The 18,101-nt window shown below is 38.5% G+C and overlaps 1 protein-coding gene and 1 pseudogene across 3 annotated transcripts in view; both read left to right on the top strand.

Annotated features, from left to right (window-relative positions):
• The window catches only part of APBA1 (amyloid beta precursor protein binding family A member 1), a 221,025-nt gene that overhangs the window by 105,835 nt on the left and 97,089 nt on the right, over window positions 1-18,101 (top strand). The gene's annotated exons all lie outside the window — the stretch shown is intronic.
• On the top strand, window positions 4,877-6,033 carry LOC699951 (cytochrome c pseudogene; annotated as a pseudogene). Its single transcript, XR_013404872.1, has one exon. The product of XR_013404872.1 is annotated as a cytochrome c pseudogene (transcript).

The following is an 18,101-nucleotide window of genomic DNA, read 5'->3' as shown; positions in this document are numbered from 1 at the left end:
GGTTTCTTCTCCTTTTTTCTAATTTTTAAATTAAGCTTTAAAAGTATTGATTAAAGCAGAAATACAGGCCGGGTACACGGGGCTCACGCCTGTAATCCCAGCACTTTGGGAGGCTGAGGGGAGTGGATCACATGAGGTCAGGAGTTCAACACCAGTCTGGCCAACATGGCGAAACCCTGTCTCTACTAAAAATACAAAAATTAGCTAGGCTTGGTGGCGTGTGCCTATTATCCCAGCTACTGGGGAGGCTGAAGCAAGAGAATCAATCGAACCCAGGAGGCGGAGGTTGCAGTGAGCCAAGATCACGCCATTGCACTCCAGCCTGGGTGATAGAGGGAGACTTCATCTCAAAATAAAAAGCAGGAATACAAATAAAGTCAAGAAAATCTAGGATATTTGAAAGTACTAGTAAGATTTATACTATAAGGTATAATTCTCTTGTGAATTAAATCTGATGTTTGATTTGGCCTTACTGTAGCAAGCTAATCCCTTTTGTATCTTTTGTTATTGTTGTTGATTATAACTGACACATAATAGTCATACATGTTTGTGGGATACTGTGTGATACTTTACACGTATACGTTATATAATGATAAAATCGGGATAATTAAGCTAATTCACTTTGAATGTACATGGAAAATATTATTAGGTGTACTTTGAGAGTACATCAAGTCAGTCTAACTGCTACTTCTTTGGAAAAATAATGAAAAAATGAATTAAAATTTATCAGCTTCTCCCCATCAAAAAAAAAAAACTGTTAGAGATCAAATAGCAGAAATGAATATGATGATGGTAATTACAGTCACCTTAAAAAAAATCCCCTAGACGGCAGGGCGCAGTGACTTATGCCTATAATCCCAGCACTTTGGGAAACCGAGATGGGCAGATCACCTGAGGTCAGGAGTTCAAGAGCAGCCTGGCCAACATGGCGAAACCCTGTCTCTACTAAAAAATACAAAAATTAGCCAGGCACAGTGCACCTGTAATCCCAGCTACTTGGGAGGCTGCAGTAGGGAGAATTGCTTGAAGCTGGGAGGTGGAGGTTGCAGTGAGTCGAGATGGCACCACTGCACTCCAGCCTGGGCAACATAGTGAGACTCCGTTTCAGGAAAAAAAAAAAAAAAAAAAATCTCCTACATAAGGAGTCGGATTGGCAGATCCATCTATATCCCCAAATCAATATGGTCAAGACTCCAATATACTTCTGAACTCTAACAGTTGTTGATTGGTTTGTAATGAACTTTCTTTGGTTATGTAGCATGATTTATTTTGTTCTCCAGTTGAGGTTATTGTTTAACTCAGGCCCCCAGCATCCAAGGTACCTACCTTCCTACATAACAATGGTATCACTTTTAGGATAGTGCTAAAATGTCCCTAAAGCAGTATCACTCAAAGTGTGTTCCTCCACCCAGTCAGTAAACTGTTTGTTCCTGAGCTACAGTGAATTAAAATGCTTGCACTATCATATAAACCAACTACATTGCCAAACACACTATTTAGTTCATCTGTTTATTACAGCAACTTTCTGGATGAAAGAAGCACATGCATTGATTTACGTTCTGGGGCAAGCCTTTATCTCACTATTCACTGGCACTTCTCTCTTGCTTTTAATGTTTTCTTTCTGACTTTCAAGAATTTTCACCAAACTCTGGAAAATTATGAGAACATGGGATTTTTGTAAAGTGGTATTTGTAAAGAGCAACCTTCTATATTCCACATGTATAGAATCTCTATTGTCATATTTAGTTATTATTCATTTTGCTTCCTCCTCATGAAACATATTTTTCTGTGTCTATGTGGCACCAACTTGTGCATAAATCTGATCCTTAGGTAGATGAATTAATAACTTGAATAAAGTTGTTGTGCAGTGGTTAACACAGGTTGAACATTCCTAATTTTAAATCTGAAATGCTCCAAAATCCAAAACTTTTTGAGGACTGACATGATGCTCAGAGGTCGTGCACAAAGGAAGTGCTCATTGGAGCATTTCAGATTTTGGATTTTTGGATTAGGGATGCTCAGCTGTTAAGTATAATGTAAATATTCAAAATTTGAAAAAATTTAAGATCCCAAACACTACTGGTCTCAAGCATTTCAGATAAGTGCTTCTCAGCCTGTATGAATTGTTATTGATAAGCGCTTATTGAAGTACTGTGCCAAGTACTTTACATGCATTCCCATATTTCATCTTTACAACAATGTTATGAGATTAGAATTTTGATCATCCCCTCTTTGGAGATGAAGAAACTAAGGTTCAGAGAAGTTAAATAACCTATCCAGCTTCAAAAAGCTAGTCAGTAGTGAAGCAGTGATTCAAATCCTGGTCTCCATAACTTCAGGGCTCTTGCTGTTAGTTAAGAGCCAAGTGTGGTGTGGGCAGGGGCATCTCGTAGATAAAGGAGTGAAACAAATTTAGATTCTGGAAACATGGTTGGCCAAAGTCCATGCAGAGTCTCCTTTAACCTCAAATAGAAAAATTGGTTAAAATGGGCGGGCGCGGTGGCTCAAGCCTGTAATCCCAGCACTTTGGGAGGCCGAGACAGATCACGAGGTCAGCAGATCAAGACCATCGTGGCTAACACGGTGAAACCCCGACTCTACTAAAAAAAAGTACAAAAAACTAGCCGGGCGAGGTGGCGGGCCCCTGTAGTCCCAGCTACTCGGGAGGCTGAGGCAGGAGAATGGCGTAAACCCGGGAGGCGGAGCCTGGGTGACAGAGCGAAGACTCCGTCTCAAAAAAAAAAAAAAAAAAAAGAAAAATTGGTTAAAATATACTTTTTAAAAAGTCATAATAGAAGTCATAATAGAGATCAAAAGAAAGAAAGAGAAATCACCAGATATGAAAAAAAGAAGTGGCAGTTTAAAAGAACCAGAGAAGAAAGCTGAAGGCATGGTCTTGGAAGCTGTTTGATTTGGAGAGTCCCTTGTGTTAATGTCCACGCATGCAGGGGCAGTTGATGTGACTAAACCTGTGCAAGCAGGGAGCTAAAACTTAATCCCCATATATTGCTGACCTTCTCAAGGGTTGCCCCTTTTGCAAGAAGGGGACTTGAGAAACTCCACCCATCAAGCTCTTTCCATGTCCTGGTATACTGGTGTGGAGTCTGAATCTACTCTAGTGATGCAGATGCTTGGGGAGATTGTCTAAATGGAAAGATGTACATTGGATTGATGAAGCACGTTGACTTCTGTCAATTCTTTTAGCATTGCTAAAAACAAACCCACACTGTGATATAACCTATGGAAGTATTAGAACACTAAAGATGAATAGAACATTTTTAATAGAACCAAAAATGGGAAAAATAAATAACCAGAAGAAATGGTCAAATTGCTATCAAAGGAATAGCAGTTCAACTGACAGCATTCTCTGAGCAACAATGAAGAATAAAACACATTGGAATAACATCTTCAAAATCTGAGGAAAAAAAACTATCGACCCAGAATTCTATGCCCTGTTAAAGTGTTATTTTAAGAATGATAATGACATGGAATACACAGTGGTAGAAAAGAAAAAAGTGATAACAACGATAGTCTCACAAACATGTTCAGTGAAACAACCCAGACACAGAGTACCCACCATAGGATTCCATTTATATAAACTTCAAAAAGTAGGCTAAATTGATAGGGATAAATGTCTGAATAGTGGAGTGAGTAATGACAAAGAAGGGGCATGAGAGTGTGATGGGAATGTTATAATCTTGATCTGGATGGTATTTGCATGGGTGCTTACATATGCAAAATTCATTGAGCCAAACCTTTTAAATGCATGCACATTATGCACCTCACTATATGTATTTTAAACCTACCCCCCAGAAAAAATATATATTTTTAAAGACGGAGACTGCAACAAAAATTTTTTAAGTTTGCTTTTTATTAATACTCACTAAAGACTGATCAAGATGTATTTCTGTAAGACTGAGATAGAACTCAGAGGATTGGAGTGGGTTTTAACAATGAACAGTAAGAAAAGAAAGTGGTAAATTAGTGGTTCCATTTAAACAAACATTGACTAATTACGATAATAATGACTTTGAGGAGTGGGGGTTAAAAAGCAAGATGGAATTAAAGTGCTGGATAACAATCATGGAAGGTGGTAGGTGGTAATTGGAGTTAAAGCATTCTAAGATCCTTTTTTATTCTGAAAGGGTAGAAATATTGATTAACTTTGAGTCAGTTGTAAAAATTTAAAGTAATCTTAGCAAACTAATGCAGGAACAGAAAATCAAATGCCGTATGTTGTCACCTATAATTAGGAGCTAAATGATGAGAACTCTTGGACACAAAGAAGGGAACAATAGACACTGCGGCCTGTGAGGGTGGAGGGTGGGAGGAAGGAGAGGAGCAGAAAAAAATAATGACTGGGTACTAGGCATAATATCTGGGTGATGAAATAATCTGTACAACAAGCCCCTGTGACATGAGTTTACCTGTATAACAAACCTGCACATGTACCCCTTTTAACCTAAAATAAAAGTTATATATATAATGTGTGTGTGTATATATATATATGTGTGTGTGTATGTGTGTATGTGTATATATATAAGATAATCACAAGAACAGTAGAAATAGAATGTCTAACTTTCATATCAGTTAATTGGAAAACAAGAATAAGAAGCTATTGAACCTAACAGTAATCAGGAGAGAAGAAAAACAGAAGCATAGAAAAGACATAGTAATTAGAAAATAATGGAATAAATAATGGGTGTAATAAAATTAGTAATCATAAGTATAATTTATTAACAGATATAATGTTTAACATCTGTTAGAAGATGGAGATTCCTCCGTGCTATTTATAAGAGACTTTTGAAGCCAAATAACACAAAGTAAAGAGGTAGAAAAAGATAAATCAGCAAGACAGTTTAAAAAATAAGAGCTGGACTTAGAGAGTGGGGACATCCTGCTTCGGAGCGGGAATCTTCATTGCACCAGTGACTAAAAAGAGAATTAAATATGGGTGATGTTGAGAAAGGCAAGAAGATTTTTATTATGAAGTGTTCCCAGTGCCACACCGTTGAAAAGGGAAGCAAGCACAAGATTGGGCCAAATCTCCATGGTCTCTTCGGGAGGAAGACAGGTCAGGCCCCTGGATGCTCTTACACAGCCGCCAATAAGAACAAAGGCAACACCTGGGGAGAGGATACACTGATGGAGTATTTGGAGAATCCCAAGAAGTACATCCCTGGAACAAAAATGATCTGTGTCGGCATTAAGAAGAAGGAAGAAAGGGCAGACTTGATAGCTTATCTCAAAAAAACTACTAATGACTAATAGTTGGCCACTGCCTTATTTATTACAAAACAAATGTCTCATGACTTTTTTATGTGTACCATACTTTAATAGATCTCATACACCAGAATTCAGATCATGAATGATGACAGAATATTTTGTTGGGCAGTCCTGATTTAAAACTAAAACTGGCTTGTGGTTAAATGAATATGTTCAGTTTTTGAATTTTAATAGTAATTCCAATTCAGTAAATGCTATCACTGTTTACCCCTTCTAAAGATATGATTAGACTTCATTAGTAATGTTCAACTTTTCACAAAGATGGTGAGTGCCATCTTAAAACTTACTGGAGATTGGTTTTATATTTAGATTTATATAGCTGGTTATGTGAATATATTTAAATACTGGAGAAATTCCTTCACTGTCTCAGAACCAAGAAAGATTCACCTGTGTTTTGTGTTCATTTGCCTCTTAAAGGCAAGGGTTGAAGATAAATAAATGGTAGCAATGTCTAGAGTTTTGGCCTTAACGATGCCAATCTTATTATAATTCCCTGTATTTAAAATGGTTCCTTTTACTTATTGAAAGGCATTTTAGTATTGTTTATGTGTAATATTAAAGATTATTCAACACTTCTCACATCTTATAAATCTATAAGATCACATGCTTTTAAAACAGTAGCAAGTTAAACTTCACTCTTGAATTCTTTATAGTCTAAGTCAAACTAAGTTATAATTTAGGATTGTCTTTAAACAGCCATTCAGAAACATAAAACTGTAGAACTGTGTATTTGTGATTGGGAATGGTGCTTTTTTCAACTTAAAAGGATTAAAGTAGCAGAGATATACACAAATTTTAAAATTATATGTGATTATGAGACTAAAGATAATTAAAAAGAAAACCACAGGAAAAAAACTGAGAGCTGATAAAAACCACATTACTATCATGCAAAAGAGACTTTAATGCGCAAATAATTTTAAGGAATAATTCATCAGAAAGACATAAAAGTCTTGAGCTTGAACTCTCAAAGTAAGTAAAATTTAATGGAATGACAAGAAGAAATAGACAAATTTATAATAACAATCAGAGATGCTAACATACAAGCCTCAGAAAATGAAATGATCAAAGTTGTGGAAGATTTGAACAGCACTATTAATGAACTTGACCTTTGTGCTATACAAAGATTCCTGCCACAAGTTAGACAATATACATTTCAAGCACAACATACATACATCATTTATAAGAATAGAATCTATACCTTCAGCCAGAAAAGGAGTATCAGTGAAGGGTAAACCAGGCAAAATAGAAGACAACCAGGAGCACTGAGGCTTGTGGCAAACAGGAGAGTGCACCTTCTTAAGGCAAAGGAAAAATGAAACCATTCTGTAGCTTATGGCTTCTGGTTTGAACATTCAAAGTGACTGCATTATTGGAAACCATCCAAGCCAACTGCCTGCTGCTGCCTTTCCATCTTGTTGCCCACTCTTTAACCTTTTGACCACTCATTGATACCTGTGTTCAAAGAAGGGAAAGGAGTTATCAGTCATCTTGGAGTCATAAACATTTCTGATTGTGGCGACAGGGCAGCAGGAGAGAGGGGGTGAGGAGGAAGAAGAGGCTATTGCCTAAAGTTAGGTTTATGGATTCTGTGATGAATTTTGGGTTATTCATTGTTCCTCATTGTCAGAAGTTCACCTCTAGGTGAGACTGTGTAAAATCTTTCTTTGAAGATACTGAAAATGGATCAAATAATTTTCTTCCTGGATGAAGATAAGGCTTTATTTATTACTAGAACCCATTTAATAAGCACCTACACTTTGTCACAGCTGAAGGAGCTATGTGACCCTGAGAAGACTTGGACGTAGATTCTCTTTGTGGAGTTGGGTGAGTTCAGACTTTATCAGGAAGATTATAGGCATTTTACTTAGATATCAAATTGTCTCACCTTCTTTGTCCATGGTTTATGAATAATAGTATTCATTATCATGGTTACAATATTCTAGATATGGTGTATAGCCTCCTAATTTGTTAATCTATAGCATTCTTAACCCCTTATAAATGTTTCATGCCAACCTCTCCTTTCGTTAGATTTTAATGTCTCCTCTTTATCTTTTGCTGACCTAGAAATTCTGGAGGCAGCTCCATTTTTAGGCTGATGAAACGCTGCAATCCCTGAAGCGATCTAGCAGTCTCCCATAGGTAACCTCCTTCAAGCTTGAAATGACTCCATTATTACCATGAGTCCCTGCCCTTGAGAACATTTTAGCTGAATGTTTGCTAATTTCCTTTTCCACACTGCCTCTGCACATTAGGTACCAGTCTGTTTCCTAAAATCTTTCGTAATTTTCCTAAGTTAAGGCTTTGATCACCAAATTATGTATCCCGTGGGTGTTTTTGGTTGACACAAAAGAAATAAAACAACCTGTCACAGTTAATTTTACAATATAATTAAAGAGCCAAAGCAACTATTGAGACTGGGCATCATCCCCTATCTCTAAGGAATAAATAATGCACAGGCTCATGTTTTTCTGTAAATGCTAACTATTGGTCCCTTGGCAAAGAATAATAAAGTACAACCGCAGTGGGCCACAAACTGGCCCTGGGCATCAGAATTCTTACTGCAGTGGAAGTTGTCTTTGGCTGCATTTGTGTAAACTCTGACAGGCTGTCCAGCACAAGTGTGACCACAGACTTCCTCCAGTCTAGGTGTGTCAGTGTCTCTCTGGCTTCTTAAACTTGTCCCCAAGACTTCAGTCCTTGGTGTGGACTGAACAAAGATGTAAATGCTGTGGCTTGTTCATGCGACCAAAGGAAACTTGATTTTGTTTTAGATACAGATATATTTGAACTGATTCGATATTTTCTACTTGACATAAGGTGGGGAGACATGTCAACGTGCTAGTAACAGATTTCTCTTCATTATGTTTATATCATTGCTGTGCTTTACGGGTTCCTATGAAAGGCTTCATTCACAGAATGTGAGTCCCTTGTTGGAGAATTATCTAAATGCTTTTGATATACGAAATACGAAAGTGGTTTGCTTTTCAGTTTTTTTCTTTGTTGTTGCCACCTAACTGCTTCCTCTTTGGGGGTTGATCAGTTTTAGGTTTAGATGAAAACAGACACCTGAGTCATAAACAAATGCTAACCTATAAATGGATAATATTCTCATTATATAACTAGCTTATTATAATTCTTTGAATAACTCTAAGGCCACAATGGACAAGGGAGCAGAGGACATGATAGTTTCCTAAAGAGAAAATCAGATGGCTAGTATGCATCTGAAAAACTGTTCCACTCACTAGTAATCACAGATGTAAATGAAAGCAACCATGAAGTATCCTTTCTCATTGCTAAAATTCTACTTCAGTTACTTATTTCTAGACATTTTAATTTTAAAAAGGCATTAAATATTTTGATGAATCTTGTTAAATGGATAAAACCTTTTTTATATATTGCCAAAATGTTTGCTAAATGATTATACCAATTATACTACCAACTATGCCAGTATAGAAGGATAGATGGCTGGCTCTCTGCACCCTTATCTGTATTGAGATGATTCATTCTTTGAATGTTGCCAATGATTAAACAAATTACTGCACAGCTATATGAGATAATACTTGCAGGCATTAAATGTATATTTATGGATATTTTATCTAACACAGAAAATATGCTTATAAAAAGGACAAATGACATTTTAGGTAGCCCCAGCCCCAAAAACTCCCATAGTCAAATAGAATACCAGGGAGGGTGAAGGGTGTGTGGGATCTAGCACCACAAGCCTGGTTATCTATTCCTTCTATTCCCTCTCCACACAGTTTTAAATCTGGGTGAGAATGTTTTAAATCTGGGTGAAATAGCCCAGTGCTATAGCTCGTTTCCTCCCATGCATTGAAAAATGATTGCGCAAATGTTATTAAAACTTATTTCTGTGGTTTAATCATCTACTACTGTTTGGAAGAAACCTGGACCGTCTCCAAGCAAAATGACTTTCTGATGTTGCCATGCTCTTGTCTGCCATGCCTCACTTAGTTTTGAATGCCTGCATTGTGGGAATGTCATCTTCTCAGAACACGTGCAGGACATGGGAATCGTCAGTCGTTCTCCGGCTCTCTTAGCTTAGTCTGTCTCCATGCTATCATCTGTTACGTCTGCGATGAATTCTTAAGAAATGGTCTTGTGAACAGAGCTGATCTTTCTGCAGGTGTTCTTACTACTGAATCAAAATAAATAGAAAAAGCTCTCATAGAAAGACTTATCTTTGGAATCTGAGGACATCACCGTGTGTGTGTGTGTGTGTGTGTGTGTGTGTGTGTGTGTGTTTACCCTAAAAATATCTGCCATTCTCTGCTATTTTTAAAGTGTGTGCTTATTTGAGAGGCAGTAGCAAAATCTCGCATTTAAAATAATCTTATTTTTAAGGTAGAAAAAAATTAGAACTGATGAAATGTTTTGACTGGTGTAGCACAGAGGCACTGATGAAAGCTGTCCTTATGAGCACACCAGCTAAGTCTTTGTTGTATAATATTTAAGCTCCTTGTATGCCGCTGGAAACTTCTGGAGTTTCTCTGGGTGCTGATCATTTTGGAATGGAGATATTGAGGTTTGCAGTTCTCATCATCAAAAACCACTAATGGATCACAAGTGAGTTAGTTGTACCTATATCTAACTTCTTCAAATATAGAATATATGGTGCCTACTCATTGCATAAAGATGTCTTACTGTAAGGAGAATTGGGTGGGTTTTGGAATGTGACACCCCAGGATCAAGTTCTGGGTCTGTTACTTACAAAGTACATGACCTTAATTTACTTAATGCCCCCAAGTCTGCTTCTTCACCTGAACTGTGGGAAGAACAATACTCACTTGGTAGACTTGTGAGGATTAAAGATAGTATGTTTCCTGTAGAAGAATCAATGTATGCTATTACCATTAATATTTCCATAGCATTTTATTGATATTGTAAACAGTAGGTATTTGAATATGTTGGTTTTTTTCAATGTCTTTACAATTCACCCGAGTTGAACATGATATACTCGGGGCTCAGTTTCTAGTCTGGATGAGTTTCTCCAGGTGACACACACTTTCTGTTGCCTTTGTGCTCAATTGCATGCCCTGGTGAGATGGCTCAGGGGGTCCCTGTTGTTTTCTAAGACCTGGAAATGGAGCCCTTTCCACCAGAAAAACCAATAAGACCATGTAAGATTCAATCCACACTTGTGTATCTATTAGGACCATGCTGAACCAAATATATTTAATTGGATGCTTAATCATTTTGATTCAGACACTTCATAGAGCGTGAGAAAGGTATATTCTATTTCTGGCAGGAACTTGTGATGTAAAGTGTCTAGAACAGTCTGTAAAAAATATCTGTGGCTCCTAACTTAGAGTTCTCAGATAATTTGCTATGTCCATCTATCCCAGTCTTAAACCCCATGGAAATCTGTCAAAACCAGTGTCCATGCTGGAAATGACCTAAATGTGCATCAGTAAAAGAATGGATGAACAAATTGAAGTATATTCATACCATGCTATACTGCTCAACAGTGAAAAATTCTGAGTTACTGGTAGATACAATGACATGAGTGAATTTTAAATAATTATATTGAGTCAATAAAGCCAGACACAAAAGAGTATATATATTCTAAGATTAGATTTTTATGAAGTTCAAGAACAGAACAGGCACATCTAATCTCTGATGATATAAGTGAGAATAGCAGTTACCTATAGGGGTAAGGGGAAGTATTGCCTGCGAAGGGGCAAAAAGGAATTTTCTAGGGTGATGGAAATGGTCTATATCTTACAAGGATGTGTATACAAGCGCACACACACACATACACACATTCATCAAATTGTACATTTAAGATTTGTGCATTTATGGTATCTAAGTTATACCTCCATTAAAAGAAAAGTGCCAGCTGGGCATGGTGGCTCATGCCAGCACTTTGGGAGGCCGACGCAAGCAGATCAATTGAGCCCAGGAGTTCAACACCAGCTTGGGCAACATGGAGAAACCCTGTCTCTACAAAAAATAATACAAAAATTAGGCTGTATTCCCAGCTACTCAGGACGCTTAGGTGGGAGGATTGCTTCAACCCTGGTGGTTGAGGCTGCAGTGATCCGAGATTGTGCCACTGCTCTTCAGCCTGGGTGACAGAGTAAGACCCTATCAAAAAAAAAAAAAAAAAAGTCTAAGAAAGGGCACCATTTAGTTTGCAGAGATGAGCAAGGTGAGGGTAGAAGGCAATTAACTCTGAAAAATATCAGTCTTTCTAGGGTTTACATTTTATAAACTCCATTTCTGTAAAAATGAAGCGACCACTCAACTCTGATTTTAAAACCCAATAAAACCTGTCAGGGTAGCTCCCAGTACATGAATGAATTGGATCTCAACTTTTTAAAGTATAGCTTTTGCTCTGAAACAGAATAAGCAGTACAAACAGTACTCACTTTAACAGCAAGTACTAACCTTGAAGTGCTAGATGGCATATCTGTGTTGAATTTAGAAGTGGCATTGATTTTAAATCTCTCTTTGGATGCATTGATATTTCAGTTTGGAAAAAAGAACAAATTGGGTTGTAAATTCATCTTCCCAGCTTGGGTTTGTTAAACTCCTCCATGGGGGTAGTGGCGGGATAAATTACTTAGAGTTGAATGTGAGTGTGTGTTTGAAATGAATCTGAATTGATTTTCGTGCAGGACATCTTCATTTTATGCATAAATAATGAACCATTAGCTGATTACTCTCCATTTGCTCTGTGGTACATGTTTTCTAAGACTCAAACAGAAAAACACAATGAATCAAGCAAGGTGGAGGACATATCTAGGCTCAGCCTAAATGTTATAATCACCCAACTTGTGAAGATCATTTTGGAGGCAAACACTGGTGCTATCATTTCACTTTTTTCGTTTTTAAAATCCTTCATGATGGCTGAAAAATTTGTAAACAGCCTCTTCCGTTGTCATATTCAAAGCCTTTCAGGATACTTTTTTCTCAGTCTTTCCAGCCATATTCCCCACACTTCTGCAGGAACTGCCACCTCCAAGTTTCTGTCCATAGTGAACTGTGTGATACATCTTTAAAACTCTGAACAGTTTCGGCCGGGCGCGGTGGTAATCCCAGCACTTTGGGAGGCCAAGGCGGGCGGATCACAAGGTCAGGAGATTGAGACCATCCTGGCTAACATGGTGAAACCCCATCTCTACTAAAAAAAAAAAAAAAAAAATCAGCCGGGCGTGGTGGCAGGCACCTGTAGTCCCAGCTACTCGGGAGGCTGAGGCAGGAGAATGGCGTAAACCCGGGATGCGGAGCTTGCAGTGAGCTGAGATTGCACCGCTGCACTCCAGCCTGGGCAACAGAGCGAGACTCTGTCTCAAAAAAAAAAAAAAAAAAAAAACAACTCTGAACAGTTTCATTTTGGCCTCTTAGCACAAGTCAGTTCTTCCCCTTCTGTGTGTCTTCCTATCTCTAACCATAGATGCCATGCCTTCTGCAGAGTAGGCATTAAAGTTTTATGGACTTAAGGGAAGTAGAGAAAGAGAAAGCCTGCAACTGTCTGTACAGCGAAGATTAGAAGAAAAAATGAAACGTTGCAGATTTACCATTTCATGGTACACAGGTTTTGCACTAATAGAGATTTCATGGAACCTTTCAACAGCCTTGTTTCTCTTTGCCTTCAAACTTCATAATACAGAGTAATTAGGATTGTCGTTCCAGCAATAAAAAGGGTCACCCAGACTTCTTTTGTAACAAAATAGTTTAACATTGGCAGAAAAAAAATACAGAAAACAAGAGATTGGTCCTAAAATTCCATAAGCTAGTGTTTACAAAGTAAACAGATTATTTTACTTTTTTTCTTTTTCTTTTTTTTTTTTTTTTTTGAGGTCGAGTCTCGCTCTATTGCCCAGGCTGGAGTACAGTGGCGCCATCTCAGCTCACTGGAACCTCCGCCTCCCAGGCTAAAGCCATTCTCCTTCCCCAGCCTCCCGTGTAGCTGGGACTACAGGCGCATGCCACCGCGCTCAGCTAATTTTTTGTATTTTTAGTAGAGACAGGGTTTCACCATGTTGGACAGGCTGGTCTTGAACTCCTGACCTCGTGTTCCACCCACCTCGGCCTCCCAAAGTGCTGGGATTACAGGTGTGAGCCACTGCGCCCAGCCAGATTATTTTACTTTTTAAAATATTGATGTTAAGTTGTGAAGCCACATATTCTGTTACAAGTGACAATGTGTGACAATGTGTGACAATGTGTTCATAAAATGAACAAGGTCTTTGCCCTCATGGAACTTACCCTGATGAGTTTACAATAGAAATAATCAAACATATCCTGTGAGCTCTGAGAAGGGCTGTAAAGAGAATAAACAAGGGTGAAGATACAGGAGATGGGAGAGTGAGCATGTAGTTATCTGGGGAAAAGCATTCCATACAAAGTGAACAGCAAATTCAAAAGTCCTCAGGAGGGAGCAAAGAGGAGCATCATATGGTCCTTTACCATCTGTTAACAAAGCAGCTATGATCTCTTCCCTGGAAATCTGTCACCAAGGCCATCCAAAAAGTATCCATTAAATTACTTTTCCAGATGTTTTTCTTGTCCCAAAAATATGTTTAATGAACTTTATCTGAAGGCAGGATATGTCAATACTATTTTTTCTCATAGCTAAGGTTTAACACTGCTCCTGATAAGGTTTTAAGATATTCAAACAATATATGTATTTTATATATATTTACCTATATAGTTATACATATATCTATGTTTATACATATCTATGTATACATATTCATAGACTGTACACATATATCCATGAGATGTCCAATAAATTACTTACACATGGTAAAGGATCGTATGATGCTCCTCTTTGCTCCCACCTCAGGACTTTTGAATTTGCTGTTCACTTTGTATGGAATGCTTTTCCCCAGATAACTACATGCTCACTCTCTCATCTCCTGTATCTTCACCCTTGTTTATTCTCTTTACAGCCTTTCTCAGAGCTCACAGGATATGTTTGATTATTTCTATTGTAAACTCATCAGAGTAAGTTCCATGAGGGCAAAGACCTTGTTCATTTTATTCACTTTATATCCCTCGTGCTTATCACAATGACATATAATAGAAGCTCACTAAGTATTTACAGAATGAATGGATGAATGAATGACTTAAAGGTGATTTGCTCCAACCCTCTACCATAAATATGATTTCTCTTTGCATCATTCCAAATAAGAACCTACATTAATGAATTAATTGAAGGGCACTTATAAAACAATATGGGAACAAACTGAATACAGAAGAGGTAAAAAAATAAAATAAAGGAATGACTGAATTGATTTGAGAAAGAGGATGAGAAAAATTCCAGAGAGCATTTAAAAGGAAAGGAGGAAGAAGAACTCAATCTGACTTATGTTTATACCATGGAAAGAAATTGCATAATTTTCCTTCAAGTTTATTATTTTTATCCCCGAATCCCTGATAAGTTAATACCTGCACAGCACTTTACAGTTAGAAGTACAGTTTATAACAAAACAGCTAAATAAATGAAAACAAGCTACATGAGGACTGATGAGAATATATCGTGAACCAAAGATTATAAGGTCCAATACAGAAAACACTGTACATATCTCATCTAATTTAGACCTCATAACAATCATAGAAGTTAAGTGGAACTGGTATTATTCCCATTTTTCAGATGTAGAAACTGAGTCTCAGATAAGTTAAATGATGTGCCTTAAGTTTGCACATCTTATGTATACAAGACTCCAGATTCGATGCCATATCTTTAAGATCTAAAGCCTGTAATAAATGATTGGAAAACTCAGTTCCAATTTTTCAGCAATCCTGGAAAATAAGTTAGAAAAGCATGAATTAGAAAATTATATCTCCTCTGTCCTAATGTAAGCCTTCTTTCCGTGTTTCTATCCACCTCAAAGCATTCCTTTTTTTGAAAAAGTTGCGATTTGTTTTAAAAGTCCACTACTTTTATTTTTTCTTCTTCCTCAGACACTCTATAACTATTTATTGAATTGATATGAATCGAGTTGTTAGGATGTAAAAGGTTCTTCACTGTGCAGTTACCCTCTTTCACCACGAGAGGTCACTTACAGGCCAGTGAGGCCGAGGGGTTTTGGGAAGTTGTAGACAAACTTTGAGAGTTAAAATTCATGGACCGTATCATGATTCTGATAGAGTGTGAAGTTGGTGACTCATAGGATCAGAGTGGCAAAAAGTTAAATATGTGGGTTTTGAGACAACTTTGGGTGGAAGTGGGGCAGAGGGCAAGAAGACAAAAAGTGCAGAGGCCTCGGCTGGTTGTGGATCCTCTCTATGACATTCTTAAACCATGTTCTAAGCACCTTTAGTGTCCCAGGCATGGTCTTAGTGTTTGGAGAATGACAGTAAGGCTACAGTCCCTCCTCCCCTAAACCCACATGTAGCAGGGTGACTGACAGTCCACTCTTTACATCCACTAATGTGCCCTGTCCTTTGCTTTAGAGATGAGATTGCAAAGTGAGAGCCTGCAATGGCCTTCCCCTGGATTTCTTTGGCGTTGGCGCTTGCACTGTTCTGTAACTACTATATATTGCTTTTTCTTCTACCTAGATTGCTTCACTCATTTGCATCACCTGTGTAGCCCCATAGACATTTGAGTCTGTCCCTGTGGCTCCCCTGCATGCCCATCATGAAGACAAGCCCTACCCAGCCTTTGCTCTTCCTTTGGTTCCCACCACCCCGGGCGTTTCAGGGCTTCAGCTGTCTTGCTGCCTCAGCAGCTGCTTCTGTAACAAAGTAGATGTCAGCCACTTCAACTCCAGATGAGATCCGAAGTCAAATGACCTTGTTTGCCTCAAAGAGAAGAACAAAGGGGCTTTGTGGGGAGGAGGGGAGCACTGCAACCAGTTAATTAGCAGAGCGTTCAATCTAGAGCATCTCCAACATGGCCAGTGTTGAGGGCACGTGTGACCAAACGGCATTGGTGCAGGCAGCCTCCAACAGCATACAACCTTGTTCTTTCTCCTCCAGGGTTTCAGTCCTTCCTCATCTTTTCCTTTTTCTTTCTTACTTCCTGAGCACCCTATTGCCTTTTACCCTTTAATGGCCTCTAGTCCATTAATTTGTCAGAAACTGTTTCTGCGCAGGTAAGGAGACATTTCGTTTATCAGCTGGCTTAAAACTATGAAGAATATTTCAGAAGAGCTTGCAGCCTCTGCCAACCCACTTATATAAGTTTCCTATTGTTGCTGTAACAAATTACCACAAAAGTAGTGACATAAAACAAAAAAAAAGTATTATCTTAAGGTTCTATAGATGGGAAACTGACACAGGTCCCATGGAGCTAAAAGCAAAGTGTCGGCAGGGCTCTGTTCCTTTCTGGAGGCTCTAAGGGATGATCCATTATCTTACTCATTCAGGTTGGCAAAATGTAGGTCCCTGAGGTTGTAGGACTGAAGTTTCCATTTCCATGCTGCTATCAGCTAAGGCTCATTCCCAGCTGCTTGCATTGCTTGGTTTATGCTCCTTTCTCCCATCTTCCAGGTCAGCAGCAGGAGAAGGGATTGTGCCAAGTCCTCCTCATGCTTTGAATATTTCCTCTTTATTTGGTCCCATCTCTCTGACCCTATTGGAAAAGATTCTCCATTTTTAAGGACTCATGATTAGGTTGGGCCACCCAGATGATCCAGGATAATCTCCCCCTTTTAAGATTCATCCTCTTAATTAGGTCTACAAAATCCCTTTATAGTGTAAGGTAACATCTGTACAAGTTCTGAGATCCAGGGTGTGGACATCTTTGGAGGCCATTTTCCACTGACCATACCACTGAACCCAGCTCTTGGGTTGATAGGAACTCCAGGTGGTGGTTGTGTTGGAAACCAGACCTTGAGTGATCTGCTGAGTAAAGCGCTTTACTGAGATGGGGAAAGCTTGGATCTTCTTCCAGCCTTGAAGTCATGGCACTGGCCAAGGCAATGGGGCTTTGGTTCTTTTAGGGTATCACCAGTATGTCTAGCATTAAACTATCTTAAAAATGGAAAATTAATACAATTGCCTCAAATTCTGGTAATCAGCATTTTCAGTGGCTTCTAGTAATCAGCATTTTCAGTGGCTAGTGTAAGAGACACCTATTCAATATCCATTCTTCCTTTCTTCATTACTCAGAGAACCCAGCTTTTATTTGGGGTAGCAAGGTGTCCAGCCAAACAACAACCCTGGTTCTAAGTTTTCCTTGTGGCTAGGGGTGGTCAGTGTGACACATTTCTGGTTGAGGAGATATAAATGGAAGTCACTAGATGGAGATTCTAGGAAAGCTCTCTAAAAGAAGCTGACTCTGCTGAAAAGGACCCTTCTTTACCTGTGCCCTGTCCCTGTTGCCTACCTGGAATACAGACACATGGCAGGCACTCAGGCTGCCATCTTGGAAATGTGAAAGTCAGACTCTAAGGATGGCTGACTGGAGAGCTGGAAAGAGCTGAGTTGTTTCCTAACAATATTGAAAAACTCCAATACCATCCTTGGACTGTCACCTTCTGGATTTCTTTAGTATGAGAGAACAATATGGAGAGCGTGGGAGAAGAGGGGTTGCCCTGTTCTTAAGCAGCTGAATTTAATTCCTCACTGGTCTCCGTGCTCTGACAATTGATTCTCATTCTAAAGACTTACAAGATTCATAAGTGTCTTCTAGCAATAGGAAATAACCTGTGAAAAAGGAACTTTCTTAATACTAAATTTAGCCCTAATAATTTCAAAACAAACAAGTAGTTTTAAATGTGTGTGTAACACTTTTAAACTGCCATAGCTTTTTCACATATATGATCTCATTTTATCATCGCAGTAACTCTATAAAGTAGGTGGGTCAGAAGGGTGCATATCAGCATTGCCTTCATTGA

Source organism: Macaca mulatta, chromosome 15, assembly GCF_049350105.2.
Source record: "Macaca mulatta isolate MMU2019108-1 chromosome 15, T2T-MMU8v2.0, whole genome shotgun sequence".
In the NCBI taxonomy this organism is placed as follows: domain Eukaryota; kingdom Metazoa; phylum Chordata; class Mammalia; order Primates; family Cercopithecidae; genus Macaca; species Macaca mulatta.
Note: the sequence above shows the minus strand (reverse complement) of the source record. Positions and strands in the feature narration are given on the sequence as shown.